This window comes from Puma concolor, chromosome A3 (assembly GCF_028749965.1).
Source record: "Puma concolor isolate L17-30 chromosome A3, mPumCon1.1.hap2, whole genome shotgun sequence".
Taxonomy (NCBI): Eukaryota; Metazoa; Chordata; class Mammalia; order Carnivora; family Felidae; genus Puma; species Puma concolor.
In genome coordinates this window covers 105,538,322-105,565,029 of record NC_141669.1, presented here as the reverse complement: position 1 = coordinate 105,565,029, position 26,708 = coordinate 105,538,322, and the positions used below count along the sequence as shown (strand labels likewise).

Here is a 26,708-nt window from a genome sequence, read left to right as displayed (position 1 = left end):
ATTACCATTCATGAAATGAAATTACAAGAAATCGAGGCCATCCAAGAAATCCAAATGTAATCCTGTATTCCTGCATTCCACCACATTCATTTTCCTGGGGTACTGAGTCTTGCTTTTCAGGACTACCCAAAAGTGCCCTGAATGAGACATTACGTTACTTCTCACTTGGATTAAACAGAATAAAACAATTCAGCTGCCAGTTAAGAATTTTGACAACTGTGGAAGATAAACACACCAGGAACTCGCTCCTGTATAAAGAGCAACTTGGCTCTTATTTTAACCCCAGAGACAATAGGCTGATGCTCTGCAAAGTAGAACAGGACCCACCTGGCTATATTCACAAAGCAGTTGCAAGCTCTTCTGTATATGAGCAGATTCCTTCCCCCCACCCCCCATAAGCAGAAGTTTCCTATTTTAAATTTTTTTTTTCAACGTTTTATTTATTTTTTGGGGGACAGAGAGAGACAGAGCATGAACGGGGGAGGGGCAGAGAGAGAGGGAGACACAGAATCGGAAACAGGCTCCAGGCTCTGAGCCATCAGCCCAGAGCCTGACGCGGGGCTCGAACTCCCGGACCGCGAGATCGTGACCTGGCTGAAGTCGGACGCTTAACCGACTGCGCCACCCAGGCGCCCCAGAAGTTTCCTATTTTAAAAGATCGGGATAAAAGCACCTACTAATTATTAGCTCATGAAGTATTTGTTGTGCATTTGATTTGGATTCTGTGTTACTAGGAGAGACTGGAGGGCTATCTATAGTAACCAGTAGGGACAGGGACGGAGGAGAACCTGGCATAGAACAGAAGCCCAATAAATATTACTGCAATTATTATTTACTGTTTATTTTTAATCTCTAGAAGGCTAAAAGTCTAGTTCTCCATTGTCCCCTCTAGGGCCTACCATGACAAATACAAATGTCCAATAGATATTTGTGAAATGTTTGCTGACTGATAGGTTTTTACAAAGACCTCAGTTGGCAGAAAATATTTTGACTCAATTCTTAACTGCTCGCTTAAAACCAATTCTTAGAAGATGCATTTGTTAAAGCCAAGAATACTCCTCTTTTCCAGTCAGAATGAGTTTCTCAATTGCTCTTTTTATACAAGTTAGTGGGGAAAAAAAAAGTTTCTAAAAAATCAGATCTTTAAGTTGGCACAGAAAAATGCTATGAGAGTTTTCATTTCTTCACTCATTTGCCATTGTTGATCATCTTCTACATGCAAGACACAAAACAAATGGCCATCACGGAGTTCACAGACATTCAATAGTCAAACAAATGAATAGGAAACTGCAAATTGAGGTAAGTGCTATGGAAGAAAATTAAAAGGCTGATAAGAGAATTGGGCTGCTGGGAAAGGGAGATCAAGGAGGCCCAAAGGACAAGTACAGTTTGTACCAGCAAGGTGTAGGGGAAGTTCTTGGGAAATTCGACAGACAGGAGGTCAGTGTAACAGCAGCGAGAGAAGGAGATGCCCAAGATGAGGCTGGCCAAGTGCCCAAGGCTCAGTCTCTGGAACCCACCTCAGGTATGTAGAGGCATTATATGCAAGGAATTGACATGATCCTATCTATTCTAGAAGAATGACTGGAAGAGCCAAGCAAGGAGCCACGGGTCTTGCTAGAAAGTTATGCCAGTGATCCAGTACGGGGAAGACAACTTGAGGATTGATAGTGTGGTGTGGTACAGATGGAAGGGAGAATCTACCAAGAGATACATGGAGAAATTTATAAAATTTTGTGATGGTTTTGGATATGGAGGGCACAAGGAATTAAGGTGTCAAAAGATGATTCTTGAGTTTCTGGCTAAAGCAATTCCATGTACAGTAGTGTCTTCTACAAAAATTAGAAAAATTAGAAAGGTGTTAATATTGGGGTGTTTCTGTCGCTTTTGTTATTTTGGTTGTTTGATTTTCTGTTGTTTGTTTGCATTGTGTTGGTCGGGTAGCAAGAGAGAGGAAGGCGACATTAACAAACCCTTTTGGGACAGGGCACATTAGGCAGATTACCTGTGGAAGACTGAGATCCTAGATTATCTGGGTTTCCAGATTAGTGACATTTGTCTAGTATCTCTAAATGCTGCTCTTCCCTACCATGTTTGGGAAGCCACAAATATGTCAGCTGTATTAAATAACTTTTAAAGTTTTTTCTGAACCCACAATACTCTATCTTTATCTTCTGCTCATATGCAGAAATAATCATGTCATTAAACACAGATCATAGGGATGCTGGCATACTCGGCTGAATAGTGTCTCCCCCAAATTCACACCTAACCAGAACCTACAAATGTGAACCTTATTTGGAAATAGGGTCTTTGCAGATATAATCGAGATGAGGTCATACTGAATTACAGTGGACCTTAATTCAGTATGAATGGTGTCCTTATAAGAAGGGGGAACTTTGCCACATGAGGATGGAGGCAGGGAATTGGAGTTATGTTGTCACAAACCAAGGATCACCTGGGGCCACCAGAGCTAGAAAAAGGGCAAGAAACGATCTTCCCCTAGAGGCTTCAGCCGGAGCACAGACCTGTCTACACCTTGATTATGGACTTTCAGCCTCCAGCACTGTGAGAGAATAAATTTTGTTTTGAGCTACCTCATTTTTGGACATTTGTTTTATGGCAGCCCTAAGAAACTGATAGTTGAAGTGTTAGATTACTTATTTGGGCTTGATTAGCGTAACACAGAGCACATAGTATAGGTTGAATAAATATCCATTTCCCTTCCTCTTCCAATGTCCCCACCATTTTCCTGGTTGGTTTATGTTACCAGTAGTCCACACACTCTCCCACTTAGACAAGTCTTTCTATTCCCAGGATTGTTTTACAGGGGAGGAAACTGAGGCTCCACAAAGTTAAATAACTTGCCCAAGATCAAAAAACTAATAATGGCAGAGGCAGAGCTCAAACTCAGCTGTCTCATCACCAAAATGATACCACACCCCAGAACACCTGCCACTCACACCTGCAGTGCTGAAACAAACTCTGATGAAGTAAAGGAGAGGAGCTGACAAATTAGGTTTTCAATGCCTGAAATTAAAACTCACATTTATTAACAAAATACCAACTTGCAGACACCTAGTATAATCAATCTGTACCTAGTCCCAGAGGAACACAAAAATTGTATTCTAAGACCAATGCTATCAATAAACTTCCATCAACAATATTGCTTCCATTAGCAATGCTTCTGCTTTGCACATATGTATTCTAAGTCAAGGTATTACTGTCAGATTGGACATTTACAGCTTTAATTTACTTAAATGCATCTTCCTCAAGCACTCCCCATTTCGTTTTGATGCTACTGACTCATTCTTGCCACCTAAGGAGACCATAAGAATAAATACTCTAAGTACGGAGGAAAGGGTCTCTAAACTTCATAGTCACAGATGTCCATCCTTGGAGTAAAAAATAAAAGCGTATTCTAAATTTGCCTTCCCTCCCTAACTCAGGGAGTTGCGCTGCTGAATATAACAGATATGCAAGTATAAGGTGGCACAGCTGTTATTCTGGAGTGTCAGTTTCATAGGAATTCTGGTGTGGGAGGGGCTTTTCAAGAGTCGTGTCCATCAGGACTCAGGTAAGAGAGAGGGGGTCTACATACCTCCAAACCCCAGAAGAGAAAACGGCTGCACTAAGAGATTTTGGGAGTTCCTTAAGACCCTATGGCTATTTCTTGGTGGAACCCTGTGGAATGCCAGGTTTCCTGATTTCCCCAAAAGTGTACTTAGCCTTCGAAGCTGTCATCAGCTATTAACGATGACACTTTCCTTGGGCTTGCTGCCAACTTCTCTATTTATTAATTTGACCTTTAAAAAAAAAAAAAAAAAGACCACCACAGATAGCCCCAAATGCTTCACATTCCCTTAACTGCTATCTAATGTTGAAGTGACTCACATCCCATGTTTAAAGCTCCAAATACACACACATGGGTTCAAGAGGGGCGAACACGCCTCTGCTCCAAACCGGGCACAGATGATCTCTGGACTTTTCAAGTTAACCCTCCAGGAGGCCGGCATCACACGCGATTTTTACAAGTTTGGAGCCGAGATCCTCTTCCACGCTCTGCCCACACCCGTGCCCACGAGCAGAAGTTCTCTCTCTCTCTCCATTACAACCCACCACGCGCGCACACACACGCACACGCACACACACACCAAGGCAAGTAACAAAGGAAAACACAGCCCCATAAAGGCTCTGCTATTACATCTTCCAGTCCACACCTGCCAAGAGACAAAAACCATACGGAAATCCTGCCCTGGCAATATGTGCAACACTCCCAGGGAGAAGCAGGCACCGTGGCACCCCCCTGGGCGTGCGTGGCTGTACACACAAAGAACCGGTGCTGGGCTTGCGAGCCGTCCGGGGGACCAGCGCACTCCCAGAACTGGTATCCGCGGATCTCCCCCCGCGCCCTCTCGCCCAGCAGAAAGGAACTATCCTTTATTTGACCCGTAGAGAGCCCAGGCTGGGTGGCAGCGCATGGGGGGTGGGGGCGGTCCCCGAATCCCTGCCCTCCAGCCAGACGGTCCCCAGCCTCTGGCATCTCCTAGGCGATGCACAATTGCGCGCTGTCAGATATCCCCTTCGCATCCTGCCGGCGAAGCGAGATGCCCGGGGTCCCAGCCGTGCGCATCCACGCTAGCGCCCCTCCCCGCGCCGCTACCCACCCAGGCAGCCCCGCCAGGCGCGCCTGCCTACCTGGTGGCTGGCTGTCAGCGCAGCGGCGGCGCCTCCTCCGCTTCTCCTCCGCGGCTGCTACACCGCTCGGAGCGCCATGTTCCCGGTCTCCGCGGGCGCACGCCGGGCAACTACTACGGGCTGGGTAGGGGCAAGGGGGGCGGGGGCCAGAGGGAGGGGGTGGGAGGCAGAGCCGCGGCTTTCTACTCTCCACCCAAGCCTCCCCCAGCTACTGAGCATGCCCAGCTGCCCGGCTTCGCCCCTAGGAGGACTTTCCACGAGCGCACGCAGCTGTTCCGGGTTTTCGCGGCAGCCGGCGGGAGGCAGGCAGTAGCAGCTGCTGGAGGCGGATGGGGGAGGGAAGGGTCGGGGGAGTGTCTACACGCTGAGGAGCCCCGAGCCAGAGAAAGCAGCCCTTCGCCAATCCAGTCACCCAGTTGCCCTCTGCTCGTGCCGGGGTACCTCCTGCACGCCCCTTCCGCACACACCCGGGGTTCGCAGAAATGTGCAAGACCAGTGTGGGGCTGAGCTTTGCTCCGGTGGAGAGCAAAGACGGGGGAGGGGGCGGGGCTGAGAGGCAGATCCTTCCGCAAGCCTCCTTGCTACCACCTGGACCTGTGTTTCTCAAACTTAAATGGGCGGTAGGATTAAAATGCAAATACGGGTTCAGTTGGTCCATACAGGTGCCTGAGATTCTGCAGGCTAAACAAGGTCCCAAGTGATGTTGCCACTGGTCCTCTGACCACACGGAGTAGCAAGGATCTAGAGGAGCCCCGGTCTGTGACCTCTGTGTGGCCATCCTTCAATTAGGCAGCCCAGAAACGGTCTGTATCATCCACAGACGTCCCTCCTGCCTACAGATTATGTGGCGGCTAGTAAGGGAAGATTCCCCCACTCCCCACCCCCCGGGTTGCTGTGCTGCCCTGGAAGACATCACGCTAGGGCTGGGCTCTGAACACCCATCCGAAACTGGCTTAGGGGAACATGGGTTCCTGGACCTCTCCGTGCTCGTTTTGCTGGTTGGCTAGCAAACTAGTTGCTACTTGAGCTGCTCTACTCAAGTCTGAACCAGCCTCCCTTGGCTGTCCCCTGCCTCTCCTGAGCTGGGCTAAAAATTCAGACTGGACAACCAAGTGTCCAATGTATTATACATGCAATGGTAAGGCCGGGCTTGCCCAATTAAGAAGACTGACAGATTATAATAACAGTAGTATGTTTATTTACCAAGGGATGACACAGGGCTTTCTGATGAGTGATGTTTGGGCTGAAGCTTGCGATGATATCCCGTGGTTCATATTAAATCCCCTAGTTGTCCACTCTCTTCCCAACCTCCGGAGTCTCCAGCACTGTCAATAATATTCACTGCTCATGCTGTAGTGAGAGAGAGAGACATTAACAAAAACCAGTTATGAGTTTTCAACCTTGGAAATGAAGAAGTTCTACCCTTGTCTGTTTTTAGCTGCCTCAAAAATATTTTCATGAGCTGGTGATAGGGTATCTGATTCCATAACTGCATAGCAGATTCAAAATAAGGATTTATATCTATCAGTATTCTATTATACTCAGTAACTCTTAAACAGTTTTATAGTTAATAGTAAAATATCATTTCTCTCTTGCTTGTTTTCCATTCATTCAGGACCCTCAATGTATTAGCTGCTGTATCAAAACAGGAACCATAGGATAGACGGATAGTTACTTTTCTCTCTCAGTACTCCCATGTATAAAGGAGAAATATGTCCTGGTATATCATGCTTTGTTTTTCTGTTTAAAGGAGTAGTAGTCTCTAAGTCTACCTCTTTATTGTCTAAGCCACACACGTAGCCATAACTAGCCACCTACCACTCGATTATTTGCATAAAGTTTCGATTTTTGACCTTCTTGTATGTGTGCTTGCACAGATGCAAAAGCTAGAAAATAATTTTATAGAGGTGTAGTTTATTTGTGATTGGTAGCCATTAGAATTTTGCTTGGAAATACTGAACTTCAATCACAGGAAAAAAGTCTCACCTGTTAAACACAAAGCTTGCATTTGCATAGTTGTTTCAATTGGTTGAATACTATGATTATTGTTAGTTGCCTCAAATTCATTTAGGAGTTATGCAAGCTAAACTTTATAAGTGAATAATAATACTATTTCTGTACATACTGCAGTGCATCAAGACCTAGAGAGTTTCTTTTTATATAATGTCATTTATTGAGAGTTTAGCAGGCTGGGTGTTCATTAAGGACCAACACATGTGACTGGGAGATACAGGAAGTAGGAGTAGACAGAGGTAGAAGTCAAGTTAGGCTGTAGGCTGGTGACAGTCTTGGCCAGCCCTCCAGGGATCTCTGGAGCTAGGATGACCCTTCAGAGTTGTCTCGAGTTGGTATGAGTTGTCCAGTCCTTTATATACTAATATTAATCATTTGGCTGCATTGGAAGGGGCATGAACTTGAAAGAAGGCAGCCCTCTGAAGCTGAGGCAGTCCCTAAAGGAGAAAACCACTGAAGGCCATCTGCCAGCAGTAGCTCCTGCAGCTGGGGTAACAGGTCCCTCACTTAAGGGGGATCTGAGCAAAACATTACTTTGTCCACCACACTAATACATTTATCAAAGACATCACTTTTGAATATACAAGGTAGGACTGTACCAATTTGTCAGAGGGATTCAAAACCTTTATTTTTTTTTTTTTCAACGTTTATTTATTTTTGGGACAGAGAGAGACAGAGCATGAACGGGGGAGGGGCAGAGAGAGAGAGGGAGACACAGAATCGGAAACAGGCTCCAGGCTCTGAGCCATCAGCCCAGAGCCTGACGCGGGGCTCGAACTCACGGACCGCGAGATCGTGACCTGGCTGAAGTCGGACGCTTAACCGACTGCGCCACCCAGGCGCCCCTCAAAACCTTTATTTTTAAACAAATAATAGACTTTCCCCATGGCTCAGATATTTAAAATTTGGAAAATAACATATAATTAGTAATTGGGAATTGTTGGAGGAGGTCATCAAGAGGATTTGACTTCTGACTGACCCACAATCTGGACCTGGGCAGAGACTCCTCACCCCCTCCCCTGTCCTTGGAAGGCACATTCAGCCCACGATTCCCACAGTAAGAGCCAGTTTCAACGACACAACCTTAGAGGGTAACACACTGTTGGGTCCATCTGCTGAATATGTGATTTAACCTAGGTAATACCTCTGTAAACTTCTAAGATTCTGATGGGTAGGAGTGGAGATCTGCTCATCTTGGGCTAAGATAAGCCATACCTGTAAATCCCCTTGCTTATTAATATTGCCACATGACAGGGCACCTGTGTGGCTCAGTTGGTTAAACGTCCGATTTCGGCTCAGCTCATGGTCTCATGGTTGGCGAGTTGGAGCCCCACATCGGACTCTGCTGACAGCTCAGAGCCTGGAGCCTGCTTCAGATTCTGTGTCTCTCTGCCCCTCCCCCACTCATCTCTCCCTCCCTCTCTCTCTCTCTCAAAAATAAACATTAAAATTTAACAAAAAATTAAAATTAAAAAAAAGATTGCCACCTGCTGTTCTGGAATGGCCTCCTTCTGCATTCTCTCCTTGCCCTCTGTGTATGGGGGCCAGTTTCAGATTTCATCCGGGAAGCTCCTGAGTTTACAAACCAACAGTACACTTTCTATTTAGGTATCTGGCTCCACACATTTTTTTTGTATATGAAATTATTAACTATGATCTCTTGTGCTGACATGTATTCATTCTATAACATTTAAGACATGATTTTATCCACTGTCAGAGTCTGTATTTGTACTTTGTAATTTTGGAGGGGGAAAGAGCAGTTAAATATTCACTAGAAATGTGTATTTTTCTATATAACAAAGCTACCTACTAGTGACTATTTCATGAGAAACTAATCTCAACCAACCTTATTAATACAAAAAAACTGTGAGAAGATGTGCCTGAGGGTTAGAGAACTTGGTAGATTGGTTGAGAGGGATGTTTGAGACCACACCCTGGAATCTAGGTTCAGACTACCCCAGCTTACTCTCCATTGTCATCTATGCCATTCATCAGTAAATAGCTGGAATCCCTCAAAGAGGAATCACAGTTATAATGGAACCAGCATAGACTCCAGAAAGAGAACACATGCTTAGATAACAGCGGAGGGAGAACAGGGGGTAGAAATGAATGTTTCAAGGAATATAAACAAAAAGCATAAGAGAAATGTTCACCTGAAGGAGATTAACCCTCAGGAAACAGCAAAAGATCAAATAAAAATTTCTCCAGAGGCACCTGGGTGGTTCAGTCAGTTAAGCGTCTGACTCCTGATTTCAGCTCAGGTCATGATCTCACCATCTTGGGATTGAGCCCCACAAGGCATGGAGCCTGCTTAAGATTCTCTCTCTCTCTGCCCCTCCCCTGCTCATATGCTCTCTCTCTCTCTCTCTCTCTCTCTCTCTCTCTCTCTCTCTCAAAATAAATAAATAAACATTAAAAAAAATTCTCCAACATTCTAAAAAATTAAAGATTATATGATCTAACAAAAAAAAATTTTTTGAAGCAATACAAGGATTTAAAGAAGAAACAACATGACCAGAAATGAAAGGGACCCTGGCAGAGTTTCAGGGCTTGGGGAAGGAAGTCATTAAGGCATTCAAGAGGTAAAAGAATAGGAAATGAGACTAAACACAACTGAAACCCTGTGACAGACAGAACTTAGCTACTAAAAAAAAAAAAAGTATAAAACCAATCATAGGAAAATTATATGGAAGTCAAACAAAGGAGATCCAACACATGTACACATATAGGCTTGCACCAGCTTGCAAGAGCTCCTAATTTCATTTATAGTAACAACACTGATAGCTTGAAATCCACCATTGTGGGAGTTTTTACTGCACATAAATTGATAAACAGTACAAATCAAAGGTTTTTGTTTACTTGTTTTCATTTACTAGCATATAAACCACTTTTTACAACCTATGCTATGAAAAACCAGAAAACGAAAAGCAGAATAAAATGAAATAGAAAAATTAATCAAAGATATAATAGAAGCTAATTTCCTGAAATAAGGAGTCTTAAGTCTTCTGAACAAAAGGATACATTTGAAATGTACTCTGATGAAGTTATAGAATTTCAAAGACAAGTAATCCGTGGTGCATCCAGGCATAAAAGGCAATTTACATACAAGGAAGAGAAAAGCTGTCTTTAGATTGCTTCACAGCATCATACAGTGCCTGGGGGAATGTTCTGAGAAAAAGAAACAGTGACCCAAAGGTGTCTATTTTGCCTAGCCAGGCTATTCTTCAGCTTTTCAAGTCAGTAGTTAATTGTTCTCAAACAATGGATCAAGATATATAGTGCATGTATGTAAACCTTTAAACAAAATTCTTTTTGATCATGAAATTCACCCAAGAGATAAATTAAAAAAAAAACAGATCTAAATCTAAAGGGATGCCTGAGTGACTCAGTTGGTGAAGCACCTCACTCTTGCTCTCAGCTCAGGTCTTGATCTCAGGGTCTGGCCCCAGTGCTCCGCGCTGGGTGTGAAGCCTACTTAAAAATAAAAAAGTAAAAAATCTCAAGAATGGTGGAGCTATGGTCAAATGTGATAATAATCATTATACCTATTTTTAAATAAATTTGAGACTAAAAATTATGTGTTTGGGAGCTTTAAAATAGAACATAAATATTGTAAACCTTGACCATATTAATATTTTTGTGAAATTTACTAAATTCTGAAGGTAGAAAGAAGGGAGTTATGAGGAGGTTTAAGTACAATAGTTTCCTCATTTTCCTTGGCAAGAAGTCAATGGATATTATTCATGTTGAAGTGTATAGTTATATATGCTTCATATACTTTTTTAGTCTTTTTTTCTTATCTTTAAAGGAATAGTTTAGAAAATTTCTCTCATGAAAATAACATTTTTCTGTGAAATTAACATTTTTTTCTGACATTTAGAAAACACTGCAGGAACATCTTAGCTTTTTTCCTTTTATTTTTAAATTTAATTTTAGTAAGATTAAATATAATTTAGTTTTAAAATTACACATATGGTACCACCCATATATGAAAAATCATGCCTTTTAGTTTATTTTAATTATAACCTTACACTCCTATTTCTCTCTCTATAGGAAGATTTGTGGAATATTATAAACCAAGGAATATTTCTGATAGAAAGATTGGTTGATTGTTTACTGTCTTTTTTACATTTTTTAGAATTGCTTGAATTTTTTTTTTTGCTTTTTTAAAAAAAAAATTATTTTAGAGAGCAAACACTCAAGCAGGGTCGAGGGAGAGATATAAAGAGATTGAGAATGAGATCCCAAGAAGGCTCCCTGCTCAGCACAAAGCCCAACTCAGGACTCAATCTCATAATTGAGAATCATGACCTGAGCTGAAATCAAGAGTCCGATGGTCAGCTGACTGAGCCACCCAGGCACCCCAGAATTGCTTGAAATTTTTAATAATGAATGTATGTATTTCAAAAATAAGTCATCATTCTTTTCAAAAAATTTCAAAATATAATACCTTTTGTGATACAGTAAAACATTACAGAATATACAAATTGAATGAAAATAGATATTTAAAATCAACCTGGATTAAAATGATTCATTTAGACAAAAGCAAAGAGAGAACACAAATCACCAGTATCATGAATGAAAGAAGAGATATAACTACAGACTCTACAACCATTAAAAGGATAGTAAACAAATGCTTTGAACATCTTTATATTCATAAATTCAACAACTTAAAAGAAATGGACAATATCTCAGAACCACACACTACCAAAAACTCAACTAAGATGAAATACATAATCAGAATAGTTTTCAAAAAAATCAATATTTTATGAATATAACCATTAACAAAAATTGAATTCATAATTAAAAAGCTCTCCTGAAAGAAATCTCCAGATCCAGATGGTTTCATTGAAGAAACTACCAAATATAAGAGAAGAGTTAACACCTCTTTCACACAATCTCCTTTAGAAAATAGAAGAGTAGAAAGCAATCCCTAACTTATTTTATGAAGCCAGTGTTACCCTGGTATGAAAACTATGCTAAAATTTATCCTAAATTTCATATGGAATCTCAGAGGACCCAAACGGTCAAAACAATCTTTAAAAAGAAGAACAAAGCTGGAGGACTCACACTTCTTGATTTCAAAACTTCCTACAAAGTTGCAGTAACCAAAAGAGTGTGGTACTGGCATAAAGACCGATATAAAGACCAATGGAATAGAATAGAGAACCTGGAAATACACCCTCACATATATGGTCAAATGATTTTTGACATAGATGCCAAGATCATTTAAGGGGGAAAGAACAGTCTTTTCAAATGGTGTTGGGGAAACTGGATATCTACTTACAAAAGAATCAAGTTGGATGCTTACCTTCCACCATATACAGAAATTAAATTAAAATGGGTCAAAAAAGTAAATATAAGAGCTAAAAGCTATAAAACTTTTACAAGACAACATAAGAACACTTGAGTAGATATATGTCCAAAAAAGATATACAATGGCCAATAAGTACATGAAAAGAAGCTCATTATCTCAGTCAGGGAAATGCAAATCAAAACCTGAGTGAGATGCTATCTCACACCCATTAGGATGGCAATAAATAAATAAATAAATAAATAAATAAATAATTTCATATGTGTATAAAAAATACAGAGAACATATGTTGGCAAGGACATGGAGAAATTGGGAACCTTGTGCACTGCTGATGGAAATATAAAATGGTTCAGCCACTGTGGAAAATAGTATGGCAGTTCTTAAGAAAATTGAACATAGAATTACCATAGAATCCTGCAATTCCACTTCTGGATCTACACCCAAATAATTGAAAACAGGGACTTAAACAGGTATTTTTACATCAATAATCACAACAGCATGGCTTATAGTCAAGAGGTGAAAAACAAAACATCCACTGACAGAGGAATGGAAAAACTAATATGATATATACTCACAATAGAATATTTTCCTTTGAAAAGGAATGAAATGTGGATACATGCATGCTACAATATGGATGAACTGTGAAGACATTATGCAAATGTTGAATGAAGACATTTGACACAAAAGGACAAATAGTGTGTGGTTCCACTTAAATGAGGTATATACAACAGCTAAATTCACAGAGACAGACAGTAGAATAGTATTTAGCAGAGCTAAGGTAAGGAATGGGACAGGTAGTTATTCCTGTGTGGGGTAAGAAAAAAGTTCCAGATGTGGATACTGGTTATGGATGCAAAAGAAGATAAGTATATTTAATGCCACTGAACTGCACACTTAAAAATGATTAAACTGGTTTTATGTTGTGTATATTTTACCACAATAAAAACAAAATGAAACAAAGCAGATGACCTAATTATGTTTGCATCTTTAAAACACCATTTTCCCCAGGCACCTGGGTGGGTCAGTTGGTTAAGCATCTGACTTTGGCTCGGGTCATGATCTCATGGTTGATAAGTTCCAGCCCCATGTCAGGCTCTGTGCTGATAGCTCAGAGCCTAGAGCCTGCTTCGGATTCTATGTCTCCCTCTCTCTGTGCCCATCCCCTACTCACACACTGTCTCTCTCTCTCTCAAAAATAAATAAACATAATAATTTTTTAACAATAAAATAAAATAATAAAATAAAATAAAATAAAATAAAATAAAATAAAATAAAATAAAATATGGTTCTCCCAGCAATGCCTTGGAATAGAGCCAGACTCTGTAGGGAGCTATTTGTGTAGCTTCTGAGAGGAATTATCAAAGGCTCAAAAATGGCAGTGGAAGTAGGAGAGGGAAAAAAGGAAAGAGATTAAATAAACACTAAAAAGGTAGAAGCAGAAGGATGTTGTATCCAAATGGATGTAGGTGATATGGGGTAAAAAGGAATCAAAATGATTTCCAGGCAATTGACTAGGATAACTTCCTGGATGGTGGTGCTATTGGCTGAGATAGTGTAAAACAAAGAATGGGTTTGGAGCGGAGGCCATGTGGCTCAACTTTTTTAATGGATTGAGATTGAAAGGGCTGAGAACCCTCCAGGACTCATATCAAGAGGTCAGTAAGAAGAGCAAATATGAGGCTCAGAAAGGAAGGATGGATGGCATACCATTTGGGGTGTCAATTCAATGCCAGATCTCAACACAATACAGTTGAGAACACTATATTGAGTGGGAGTGGTCAAAGAATGGAACTCAGGCAAACACCACTGTGAAAGCAGTAGATGGACCAAGTGGCTACAAAAGAAGATGAGTAACTGGAGAGATGATATGAGGAAGAGCAGGAATAGTGCTGGAGAAGGCAAATGGAGCATGATTCCATGAGGACAGAGGCATCTACACTGACAAATACTCATAGAGGTCCTTTTTTTTCTGGCCTGAAGGAAACAGAAATGAAAATATTTTGATATCTGCACATGAAATACATGAACAGCAACAGAAGAGTCCAGAAATAAACACAAATCTATATGAGAATTTCATTTATAATAATGGTGGCATTATAAGTCAGTGGAGAAAAGATAGATTTTTATTGGTGAAAAAGTACAGCTGAAGTTCTGTGGGATTGAGCTGTAAGTGCCAGTGGCCTTAAGCAACAGTAAATTACTCTACTCAATTTAATGAGCGCTATCCTCTTTCTGAAAGGGAAACCCGTGTACCTTTAAGGTCATGGATTTCAGCAAAATTTGTATAAAATCCCTTTGAATGATTTAGGTTGAATTTCGCTCCAGAACAAGCTTAAGAATTCTAAACGAGACGCCAGATTTTGAAAATTAAAATATTCACTGCTTATATATTATATATACTCAGAAAGTAGAAGGCTTGCCAGCCAAGCAATTAAGGGCTTTGCTTGTGTAAATTGCTCATACACAAGTGTGCATAATTGCTTCTATCTTGCTAAAATCCCAGCATGCCGATGAATATCAACGCCACTTTTTTTCTGTAAGACAAACATCATCATCAACATCACAATGTAAAGACTATCCCTTAATGCCTTTATAAGCCATTGTTTAATATTGAGGTTGAAGGGTGGAAAATAGCGTACAACCTCATCCACCAGCAGCATATCTACAACTTAGTCATGGTCCCTGGGCCATGCCTGGGTGCTGAAAGATTACAGCTCCCTGTCATTTAGCAAAGCTGTCAGCGTGGAGAGCAGCATGGATTCTTTTGGAGGGATTATTGGCCACCTCTCTTTGCTTTGCAGTGACCTAGTGGTCTAGACAGGATCAGAGAGTAGATCAGAGATTTGAAGGAGGTACCACATGCTAATACCAAAAACAAAAACAAACAAACAAACAAGCAGGTTCTTTGCCCCTTAAAACCACCCCACCTTCATTTTAACTTGCTTTTTTATTTAAAATACATCCTCACTGATGCCACATAAAGCTTCAGTTGCCTCTAGGAGGGGAATTTAATAGGCTTTCCTTTTTCTGGAAAACCTGACTGTCTTGTAAGGATCTAGGAGGGATTTATTCAGAGCAAACAGATGAGAGAGCGTTGCAGCTTCTTTTCAGTATCTGGTATTGTGAGTTAAAGGAAAAGCTATTGCCAAGATCAAAGTCAGCACCATGTGACTGTCTATGCTGGATAAACTGTAGGGGGAAATCTATTATTACCATGACAGGGACAAGCTTTTATTTTCATGAGAAGGACCACTAATATAACATTAGAAAAATTTCTAAGGATAATGAGGGCATTCATTTCGTTTTAAGAACAATATGACTAATACACAAGTAAATTTTAAATGTATGAGAGAGGGTGATAGTGAGAAAAGATAAGGGGGGGCAGGGGAAGCTTAAAGCAAAATGGACAAGTATGAGCCTCAGTAATATTTAACAGCTGTTTGACCTTGGGTATGTCACTGAAGCTTTCTAAACCAGTTTCCTTACCTGCAAAACACAGAACTCAGAGATGTGAGTTCTGCTTCCCTCATGGAGTTGTCATGAGTAGCAAAGAAAGATACTTGAGACAGGAGTGATGCCCTACAAGCAAAGGACTTAGACCTGGTCCAGTCTTTACTCAAGGGTTTTGAATGAATTTCTAAAAGAATAATGATCAAATTTCTGTGCATCAAAATCATCAAGGAAGTTTATTTAAAATAAAAGTGTTGAGGTGCCTGGGTGGCTCAGTCGGTTTAGCATATAACTTTTTTTTTAATGCTTATTTATTTATTTTGAGAGAGAGATAGGGAGCCAGAGGGGAAGGGGCAGAGAGAGAAAGACAGGATTGCAAGCAACTCCTGGGCTCAAACCCATGAATCGTGAGATCATGACCTAAGCGGAAATCAAGAGTCAGACACTCAATTGACTGAGTCACCCAGGTGCCCCAAGCACCTGGTTCTTGATTTCCACTCAGGTAATGATCTCACAATCCTGTGATCCAGCTCCATATCAGCTCTGCACTGGTGTGGAGCCTGTTTAAGATTCTCTCTCTCCCTCTCCCTCTGCCTCACTCCCACTCTCCTGCACTCTCTCTCTCTCTCACTCTCTCTCTCAAAAACAAAAATGAAATGAAATGAAAGGGAATGAAAAAATAAAACAAAACAAAACAAAACAAAACTGTCTGGTTTTATTCCATATCTACCAATTCAGAGTGAAACATGGGTCTCTACAGGCCCCTGAGTGATTCGTTATAAAGCACAAATGTGATGGAATGGATGCATGATGTGCCATCCAGCTCCCCATTCAAGGAAGCCCCCGGAAGTATGGTTAGCAGATGATTTTCAATACTAAGCACGTTCAGGGATGGGCTCAACTACAGAGAGGTCACAGTCCCCGTTAGGCTGCCCACTTGCAATGACAGACCGATGTGGAGATATCAAGACCTGAACAACTCTGATGGGCCACTCTAGCTTTAGAGCTCCCTCTGGGGTTGGCCAGGACTACTGTTGGGTCTCCATTACTCCCACCTTGTTTCTCTGCCCACCCTTGCTTCCCTCCTTTCTGTCCTTACATATTGTCTCCTTAATACACATCCCAAACACTAATCTCTGTCTCAGAGTCTGAGTCTGCTTCTTGGAGAAACCAACCTGTGACATTGGGGTATCATGGATCTAAAATGAGAGCTAATGACATTCTTTCTCATCCTAAAAGCCTTCCTAGTCCTCTGTGCCTACAAATTTCATTTCATGGAAGTTAAGGCCTTTCTTTACTGCCCCATTTGTCCATATGCACTTCTTAATCCTTAGACCAACAAGAACAGACTGGTTTCTTTTCAACTGAGCATTTTCACAATAGAATCTGTTAAATGTTCCCCAGACATAAGCTGCTTACTCTTTTTTTTTAAATTGGAATCTACTGGCCCATAAAAGTGCCTTTTCAGGTGCTACCTGATTCCATAGGTTCTTTCTTGATTCCCCAGTCTCACTCCTGCCTCATCCCCTTGCTGGGAGGTGTGTTATGTGTATGCTCTGCTCATCAACTGAACTCCTTGGAAACAGCAATCCTTTGTTTTCCAGCATTTCATTTTCCCACATCAATTAACCTGGTGCCTTGGTCATAGATACACAAAGCATTTGTTGGATTAGTCAATGGTATTAAAACAGTAACTTACTGACTTGTACTGCTAGAAGAATCCCATAGACTATATCATTGAAGATCTTGCCCCCCTTTATTGCAAAGATAAGGCAGATAAAGTTTAGAGGGTTTGCCTGAAGTCGTATAATTAATAAACCATAATGGAACCATAATTCAGATCTACTACACATATATATCAATACTTAATTTTAAAATGAAAAACATACTAAGTAAACATTTGAAAACCCATTTTTGGTAATTTTTAACAGATTATACAATCAATTAATTTCCCACACACATGAGTATCTGAAACAAAAATTTGTTTGTAATTTAGTTATTTTGACCACTTCAAACACATTGAAGAATAGTCAAAACATGAAATACAATATTTTCTTTTGCAAAATTACTACACATGCCTACTTATACATATTCTGAAACTCAACCTCATGTATTTAATTCACTTCCTCATTATCTCTATATCTACTTCAATAATTCTTAGATTTAGAGTTACTCTTGTATTTGGTATTCAATGGTTTTCTAATGTTATTTTGGTAGCTTCCCAGGGTTTCAGTAATCTTACATGAACATGGAAAAGAAGCATTTGTTTTCTCAAACAAGCTCTAACTGATGGTTATGGACTAATTTTTTTTTAATGTTTGAAGTACAATATGCATACATATGTACAAACTAAACATACCCATATGATCAGTTCCCACAGCAAGAAAGATAACATTACTAATGAGCAGAAGGAGTTAATGAAGCAGGTCTGTTTTATTCAGTTCTTGTTTATCTCTAAAGCCATGGTAATGACCTTTGGTCAACTCTGGAGACTAAACTCCTGGAATGTTCACATACTGACTAGGTAAAGATATTAGTCTACATGCCCAAAGCATTCAGTCAGGATGAACCAGATTACCAGCATGTTTAAAGTAAACATCAAGGATCATGATGTGCACCCAGGGCCTGGTTTGGGGTTTACACCATTTGGCAGAGATGTGACCAATTCTATTTAAGAACTTTGCACTCCAAGATACAAGTCAACTTTCCTAGGCATGAGAATCTCACACATGTCTTTGCAATTCCCAACTGGAAAAGAAGATACACCTATGCATTCCCTACAGGGGGCATACAAGAAAGTGTGCATTTGACCTCTTCTAGCCTTTGCCTATACAGTAAAACCTTGGTTTGCATAATTCATTCTGGAAACATGCTTGTAATTCAAAACACTTGTATATCAAAGCAAATTTCCCCATTAGAAATAATGGAAACTCAGGGGCGCTGGGTGGCTCAGTCGGTTGAGCGTCTGACTTCAGTTCAGGTCATGATCTCACTGTCTGTGAGTTAAAGCCCCGGGTTGGGCTCTGTGCTGACAGCTTGGAGCCTGTTTCACATTCTGTGTCTCCCTCTCTCTCTGCCCCTCCCCCACTCATGATCTCTCTCTCTCTCTCTCTCTCTCTGTCAAAACCAAATAAACATTTTTTAAAAAATAAAAAGAAATAATGGAAACTCAGATGATTCGTTCCACAATCCAAAAATATTCATATAAAAATGATGACAATTACTGTAATATAATACAAAATAATAAAGAAAATATAAAATATAAAGAAAAATAAACAAATTAACCTGCACTTACCTTTGAAAACCTTCATGGCTGGTGTGAGGGAGACAAAAGAGAAGAGGGTTATTATGTAGGACGACTTTCACTATCACTAACGGAATCACTGCTATCTATTGGCTCAAAGGAATCTTTTTCTTTTCATGCAGATTTAACAAGGTATCTATCCAATGACACTTGTTTTTGCCTCCTTTTGAGGATTTCACAGTAATGTGGCATTGCATTGTTCAACAGATTCATTGCTCACACTGCTACAGCCTTATTCGGGTGGTGCTTTTCCACAAAGTTTGCACTTGTTTCCCACATTTTACACATCTCCCTAATCTCATTTGAAGTGAGGGATTCCTCTGCCTCTTCCTCCTCCTCCTCTGCAGAGGACATGCAGATGTGGACTTCTTATAAAATCTTGCAATTTCAGCCACTTGCATACCTCGTTCGTACTTCTTGATGATTCCCTTCTTAACGTCCACTGTAATCATCTCCTTCTTCTTACCGCGTTTCTTTTCAACCTTTTTCCGCATGGGGGCCATTGTACATGCTCACATGGATGTTGACTACAGAGAAGTATTAATCAACTCTTGTCATATGCTGCATTTAATGTAACTGGCAGTAAGGCAGAAGAGGAAAGGGTCTCTATCTGCAGACAGCCTGACCTAGAATGAAGCAAAGAATTCCTAAGCTTACTCTTGTAAGGAAAAGCAAAAAATGTCCATAGGTGCTTTGAAGTGACAAAAAATACACTGGTGCCAGTTGTGGGCACCTTCCAGTGTTCTGAAAATCACTGGTTTCTGCCAAACGCCGCGGTCTGAGACCAAGCATCTGAGCATGGGAGATGATCACCCACAATCCTGCAGCAAGAGAGAGAGAGGGGGGGGAGGGAGAGAGAGAGAGAGAAGAACAATTGGCTCAGTTGTGATCATGTGACATTCAGCCTCATATACTATTTGTATTACAAGACATCGCTCATTTATCAAGTTAAAATTTATTAGAAATGTTTGCTCATCTTGTGGAACACTTGCAGAACAAGTTACTTACAATCCTAGGTTTTACTGTGTATATACTTTTTCTGTTATTCCTTCACTGTATCCTTTGCTGGAATAAATCTTAAGCCATGACACTAACTTTATGCTGAATCATATTAGTCCTTCCAGTAGATTTCCAAACTAGTGGATGGTCTTGGGAACACTGAGACAACTAACACCTCAGAAGTCCCTCTCTTGCCCCTTAAATTCAGTATGTCCCCCAAGAATAACTACCATACCAACTTTTAATAGCATAAGGTAATTTTGCCTGTTTTTGAACTATGTATGTTTGGTATCATACAGTCTGTATTCTTTTATATCTGGCTTCTTTCATCAAAATATTCTGTTTGTGAGACTCATGTATGTAGTGTTTGCAATTATAGTTCACTCATTTTGATTGCTGTAGAATGATAATCCATTGACTATACCACAACCTATGTTTTCATGCCTCAGTAGATAGACATCTGGGTTGTTCTAAATTTGGGGTTATTATCAGTATTGTTGCTATGTGTATTTTGATACATGCCTTTTGTGAACATGTGTGTGCACTTCAGTTAGTTATATATGCAGGGGTGGAGATGTTGCATCATCGGGAATGTGTGTGTTGAGCTTCGGTAAATATCGCCAGAGAACTTTTCCAAACCGGTTGTACCAATTTCTCCATCCAGCAGCAGTGTATTAGAATCCCAACTGCTCCACATCTTCGCCAATACTTGGCATTCTCTCTCTTTTCACTTTAAACCAATCTAGTGAGAAGATATGGTATGGCATAATGGTTTTAATTTGCATCATTCTGGTGACTAATAGAGTTGAGCACATTGTCACATGTTTATTAACCAATTAGATACAACACATGAAGAACTTCCTCACTATTTTTTTTTCCTGTGGGGTTGTGCTTTTATATTTGATTTATAATATTCTGCATACTCTGGATTGGAGTCCTTCATTGGCTATGTATTGCTAATATGTATCTTCTCTGACTCTGTGGTATGCTCTTCTATCCCTAGTAGAGTATTTGATCAACTGATCTGCTAACTTTACTCCAATTCCCTCTCTACCACATTTTTACTCGACAAATATTTATTAATTAACTGCTATGTATTTGGGCACTTTGTAGATATTGGGGGGAAATAATAAGCGTAATGATTCCTGTTTACACTCTTCTGAAAGAAATTAATGTAGCTTGCTTTCACCCTGAGCCAATTCATCTGAATTATTTAAAGGATATGGGAATATACTCTACCCAGTGTTTTAGGGTTCTATTTTCCAAGCACATTTTTTTTACTAATCAGTCTTTTTTTTAGGGTTGTTGTATAGCCTTGCTCTGTTCTCCCACTGAGGACTGAAAAAGAAAGAAAGACGAAAGATACTCCAGGTCTACTTTGCAATTTATGTCATGTCCCTGTTTATTTCATTCCCTTGGCCATAAATGTTTTTACAGCCACTCACACAATATGCAAATATTATGTCTTTGCTCCAGCACCCTAGAAGCAGACCCTGAGACAAGGATGTATGTGCAATCATTTATTTAAGATGTGAACCCAGAAAACACTGGTAGAAGAGTAGAGGCAGAGAAAAGCAGGCAGCCAATAAAGGGTATGCTATCAAGCAGGTTACTGCTCTGGATAACCAGATCTTAATCCTGGTGGGGAACTCTAGGGACCAGCATAGAACAAATGCCTTTGAGTGAATCTACCTGGTAGGACAAAGCACCTGGTATATTTATAAATGGTCTGCTTTCAGTCATTCGAGCTGCCTCCTGAGTTGGGGGTATGTGTGTTAATTCTCCCAACAAATCCAGCCTGTCCATCCTCAGAAAGAGAAAGAGACAGTTCTTTCTCAGTGCTTGCTAGATCAAGCACTCAGGAAAAAAAAATCACAGGTATTGGCAGTTGGAAGTCAGATTTTTTGGTGCTGAGTTATAGAAGTTCAATTTCATTAGCTGGAATACTAAAGAGGAACTTGAAAAATAAAATAAATCATAAAGGATAAAATAATTATGAACAAAATTTCATTTTCTTTTCGTCTTTTCTTCATTTGAAAAGATATTGACTACATAATGCTTTTTCTTAAAAATTTCCATTGCAATTATACATATCAGTACTTGGATCTTAGTTGGAAATGGCATCTGCTAGAATCTTTTATTAGTAGGACAGTCTCCACTTACACACACACACACACACACACACACACATATATATATATATATATATATATATATATATATATATAAAATAGGCTATGAGTGAGAGCACCAAAATAATAAGGATATAAAAATAGCAATTTATTTTGACCTCACATCCAAGATGTCTGATCCAAGAAGTCAGGCCATCCAGGGTTAAAGTGGTGCTCCACGATGTGAGAGACCCGAGCTATTGTTATCTTGCTGCCCTGTTGAGCATGGCTTCTATTCTCAAAGTCATCTTACTGTCTACATGGCAGCTGCCACTCCAGTTACCCCAGTCTCTTACTGCTGCCCAAAGAAATGGGAAGTATTATGGAAGAGATGCAATGCACTTCCTAGAAGTTGCACATCCTACCTCTGCTTAGATCCCATTGCCAAGAACTTGGCCATATGACCAGAACTAGTTGCAAGGGAGGCTGGGAAAAGGATCTTTATTCCAAGTGGCCACATGCCCAGCTGAAATGGAAGCTTTACTACTGAAGAAATGGCGAAAGAGATATTTGGGACACCTCTCTCTCCTCACAAATTCAAAAATAGGAAATGTGAATTTTTAAAAATTTAAAACATAAGTAACTTCTACCAGAAAGTTTCAGCTTAAAGCAGCGATTATTTAGGCTTAAGAGAAAACCAGTATTTTCCTTAGACCCTTCTGAATTTATACTTAGGTCAAAATCTTATCAACTTAAAAAAATATACATGTAAATCAAAATATAGTATTCAAACAGGATGGACCTATTCCAAGGAGAGAGGGGGTGGGTGGTGGGTGTGGGTGTGTAAATTAGGATCCTACAAGGAGTCCTTTACTTTTTTTTTAAGTTTATTTATTTATTTATTTTGAGAGACAGAAGAGAGTGCAAGTGGGGGAGGGACAGAGAGAGAGAGGAAGAATCCCAAGCAGGATCTGCACTGTTAGCGTAGAGCCCAATGCGGGGCTTGAACTCAGGAACTGTGAGATCATGTCCTGAGCAAAAATCAGGAGTCAGCCTCTTAATGGAATGACCCACCCAGGCACCCATGGAGTCCTTTCTTTTTGATACCGGCAATGTTACAAAAACGGTCACACAACTTAATCCATGTGAAAAAGAGATGACGTAAGTACAATGAGCATATGGGGGAAATTTTTCAAACATGAATGTGCTTCGACAGGTCTCATTTCTCATCAGAGTGGTATTCCAATTCAAGCCATTTATTTCACTCCTGAATCTGAGGTATCTTTAAGCTGTAATAATATGATAAGCCTTTTAAAGCCCCATACTTCCTGAAAGTAAACATCGTTCCTCAGAAAACTGAGTGAAAGATATTGACAAGGAATAGGAGAGACATTTTCAAGCCAGACTTCCCGGTCACCATATGAAAGAAACCCAAGGAAAAACAGACGGTTGGCATTGTTATTGTTCAGAAATTCAGAAGCAGATTTCATGAGTAAAAATAAAACCGTGAGCCTCTTGACAAGGATGACGGGTAGAAACCAAAAAATTGTGATTCTCCTTGGGTGATTGTGATGGATAATCAAAGGCAGCTTTTTTATATTGATTGGCCTTGTCTTTCCAGAGACCAGAAATGGAATCCATCTGGACATTCGCTAAAGGACAACAGATGGAGTTACACCACATGACAGTGAGCTGTTCTCTCTCTCTCATAACCCACCGGTGGTGCTCTTTGTAAGAATAACAGTACTGGAGATATGGAAGATCATTTTTTTCTTATGGTTTACCTCCAGATTTGTTATGGTTGCACACTCTCCAAATCAGGAGAGAAAGTTACTTAAATATTCTCAGTGCTTTCCTTTCTTAAATTTGGAAAATAAGGAGAGACCAGTCAGCACAATTCTAGTATCTGAAAAGGTTCTGGAGCAATTGATTAAAGGCTCATTTGTAGGCACCTTGAAAATAAATGTATGTTAATGAGCAACAATATTCATTTTGCTTAAGTGGGTTATGCCAAATAAAGCAAACAAACTTTCTCATACAACTGTATGAGAAACTTTCTCATACATACTGTACAATGTACAGTACATTAGTCCTCATTTATTAACATGTGTTAATGGGGCACCAGGGTGGCTCAGTTGGTTAAGCCTCCAGCTCTTGATTTCAGCTCAGAGTGCTCTCGTGGTTCATGGGTTCAAGCCCCTGGCCGGGGATCTCCATTGGGAGTGTAGAGACTACTTGGGATTCTCTCTCTCCCTTTCTCTCTGCCCTTCCCCTGCTCTTGCTCACTCTTGCTCCCATAAATAAATAAATAAATAAATAAACTTAAGAAAATGTGTTAATAACCTATATTAATGTGTTATTATATCATATGTTAAATTGAATTGGTTTCACCTATTCACAATTATCTCCTTTCCCAAATCTTCATCAGCACGGACCCCTGTCTGTATTTACAGCAGTGTCCGGGACCTAGTCAATATTATTTCCTTCACTAGATCTCTTGTTATCATCTGCTTTTGTCTTCATCATCTTTAATATTAGTCATCTTTAATATTAGTCACTTCTTATTTCCTTGACTTCCATCTTCACCTTACATTTATACTTACCAAACAGGTTTCAGTCTGTTGTGGTTTTCCCGAGGTCTCCAAATTAGTTCCAAGTCTTACTGAAGGAACCTCTTTATCCACTGTCTCCTTCTCCCCAGAAGCTTATGTCCATTTCAAATCCCCATTCACTTCACCAAGACCCTTAACCTTTCTTTTGAAATTCCCTTTCCATGCTCTACAAGGGCCACATTTGGTTTCACTCATTCATTCCACAAAGTTGTAAAGATTCATGTAGCCCTTGGTTTTGTCCCTAAATTTCAAGGACAAAAAGACATGGGATAATGGCATTAAAAAACAAATCCATTATTAGGTGTTCACAAAAACACACAGAGGCTTAAGTTTGGTAAAAAACAGAGTTTTTCTCATCAAGTCACTAATCAGTCCCTCCAGGGTCCATCTGAGGTAGGCATTAGGTGGTTTTCCTCATTCATACTTTTTTGCTGGTCCCTTCCATGGTTTTATCTCTCTGGACCACCCACTGTTAGGGTCTCTCTTCCTTACATTAGGTTCTCCCTGGTCTTCTATCCACCCTGTAGAGATTAAGAATCCTTATCAGTTCATTCAATATTGTGAAGCCTTTGGAGATGGTTTCAATTCCTCCGGTTCCTTCCCAGAAAAATGCCTCCAAACTAACAAAATGTTCTTCTGTTAATATTGAGCAACTCTCAGAACATACATTGGGGACAACTTTATGATAAGGAGAGATCTCTTCTCAGGAAGGGGGGAAAGGGAAAGCAAGACATCTTGAAGATGCTTTAGTAATCCATATAAGAATAATCATCTCTGAACATCCTGTGCACCCTCAGGCTTCTAATTTGCTGTAGTCATCATCCTCAGGAGTAACTAATGTGCTTTATTTATTATACCCTGTTATCACTTTGCTGGAGAAAGTCAGAGATGCAAGCAGATTTGACTCACTACACGTTTCTGTTCTGTAATTTTTCTGTTATTAGGGCAGAAGGGCAATCCTTTCCTACATGGAAGCTTAACTCAGGGTTCCTTCCTATGTGTCCTTTTCTGCATCCTCAAAATTTATGTTGCTTATTCCCACAACAACATATCTACTTCTATGGTGATAAATGCAAAGTTATCACACGTACATTCACTGACTCATCTCCTCTTTCATTCATTCCCAAATTGAGCAGTTATTAGGTACATATTACTATGCTAGGAATTAGAAATAGAAAAGTGATTTAAAAAAATCTATTATAAACAGTATAGACAAGACCAAATTTAATCAGACAACCAGTGATATAAATGTAAAAACTAAAATAGTGAAAAGTGAGCATAGAATTACATAGATCTAGAACAGCCTATATAGATTTAACATAACAAGGCATGTCGGAATGTTTTAGAGAAAATTACTCTGTATCTGAGGCCTGAAGAAGGATAGACACTAACTAGGCAAGGGGTTTTTAGGTGAGGAGAAGATTACAGAGAAGGATTTTTCTAAGAAGCCCAAACCATAATTACAAACATCCCATGGTGCAAGGGAGCAAGAAATTTGGAGGAACCAAAGTTAAGAAAGGCCAGATGGCAAGATAAGTGAAATAGATGATGGGGATTAAGGAGTTCACTTGTCGTGATGAGCACCAGGTATTGTATGGAACTCTTTTTTTTTTTTTAATGCTTATTTATTTTTGAGAGAGAGATAGAGTGTGAGTGGGGGATGAGCAGAGAGAGACAGAGACCCAGAATCTGAAACAGGCTCCAGGCTCTGAGCTGTCAGCACAGAGGCTGATGCAGGGCTCAAACTCATGAACCGCAAGATCATGACCTGAGCTGAAGTCAGACTCTTACCAACTGAGCCACCCAGGCGCCTTATGGAATTCTTGAATCATTATACTATACACCTGAAACTAATATAACACTGTATGTTAAGTAACTGAAGTTAAAATAAAAGCTTCAAAAAAAGAAAAAAGAGAGAGAAAGTCTGGATGGCTGGAAAGTTGAAAGCAAGAGGAGTGTGGCTTAAGGTAAGAGAGGAGATGTAGGGTATGGGGGAGAGTCCAGATCATGCAAAACCTTGCAGGAGTGCTGGCTGTAATGCAAAAGAGATGAAAAGCCATTGCCTTAGTCAGCTCAGACTGCTATAATAAAATATTATAAGCTGGGAGTCTTAACTACAACAGAAAATTATTTCTCATAGTTATAGAAACTGGGAAGCCCAAGATCAAGGCACTGGCAGATTTGGTGTCTAGCAAGATCCCACTTACTAG

General features: G+C 40.1%; 1 protein-coding gene across 7 annotated transcripts in view; it reads right to left on the bottom strand.

Annotated features, from left to right (window-relative positions):
* PAK5 (p21 (RAC1) activated kinase 5) overlaps positions 1 to 26,708 on the bottom strand; it is a 321,116-nt gene that overhangs the window by 283,513 nt on the left and 10,895 nt on the right. For 2 of the 7 annotated variants that reach the window (XM_086701696.1, XM_025932019.2), the window contains exon 1: positions 4,696 to 5,188. The gene's annotated coding sequence lies outside the window, so the exon portion shown is untranslated. Of the gene's footprint in view, positions 1 to 4,695; positions 5,189 to 5,898; positions 6,046 to 8,195; positions 8,990 to 19,179; positions 19,598 to 26,708 lie in introns of those variants that run through there. The other 5 variants (XM_086701692.1, XM_086701691.1, XM_086701693.1 and 2 more) reach the window with 5 other exon arrangements.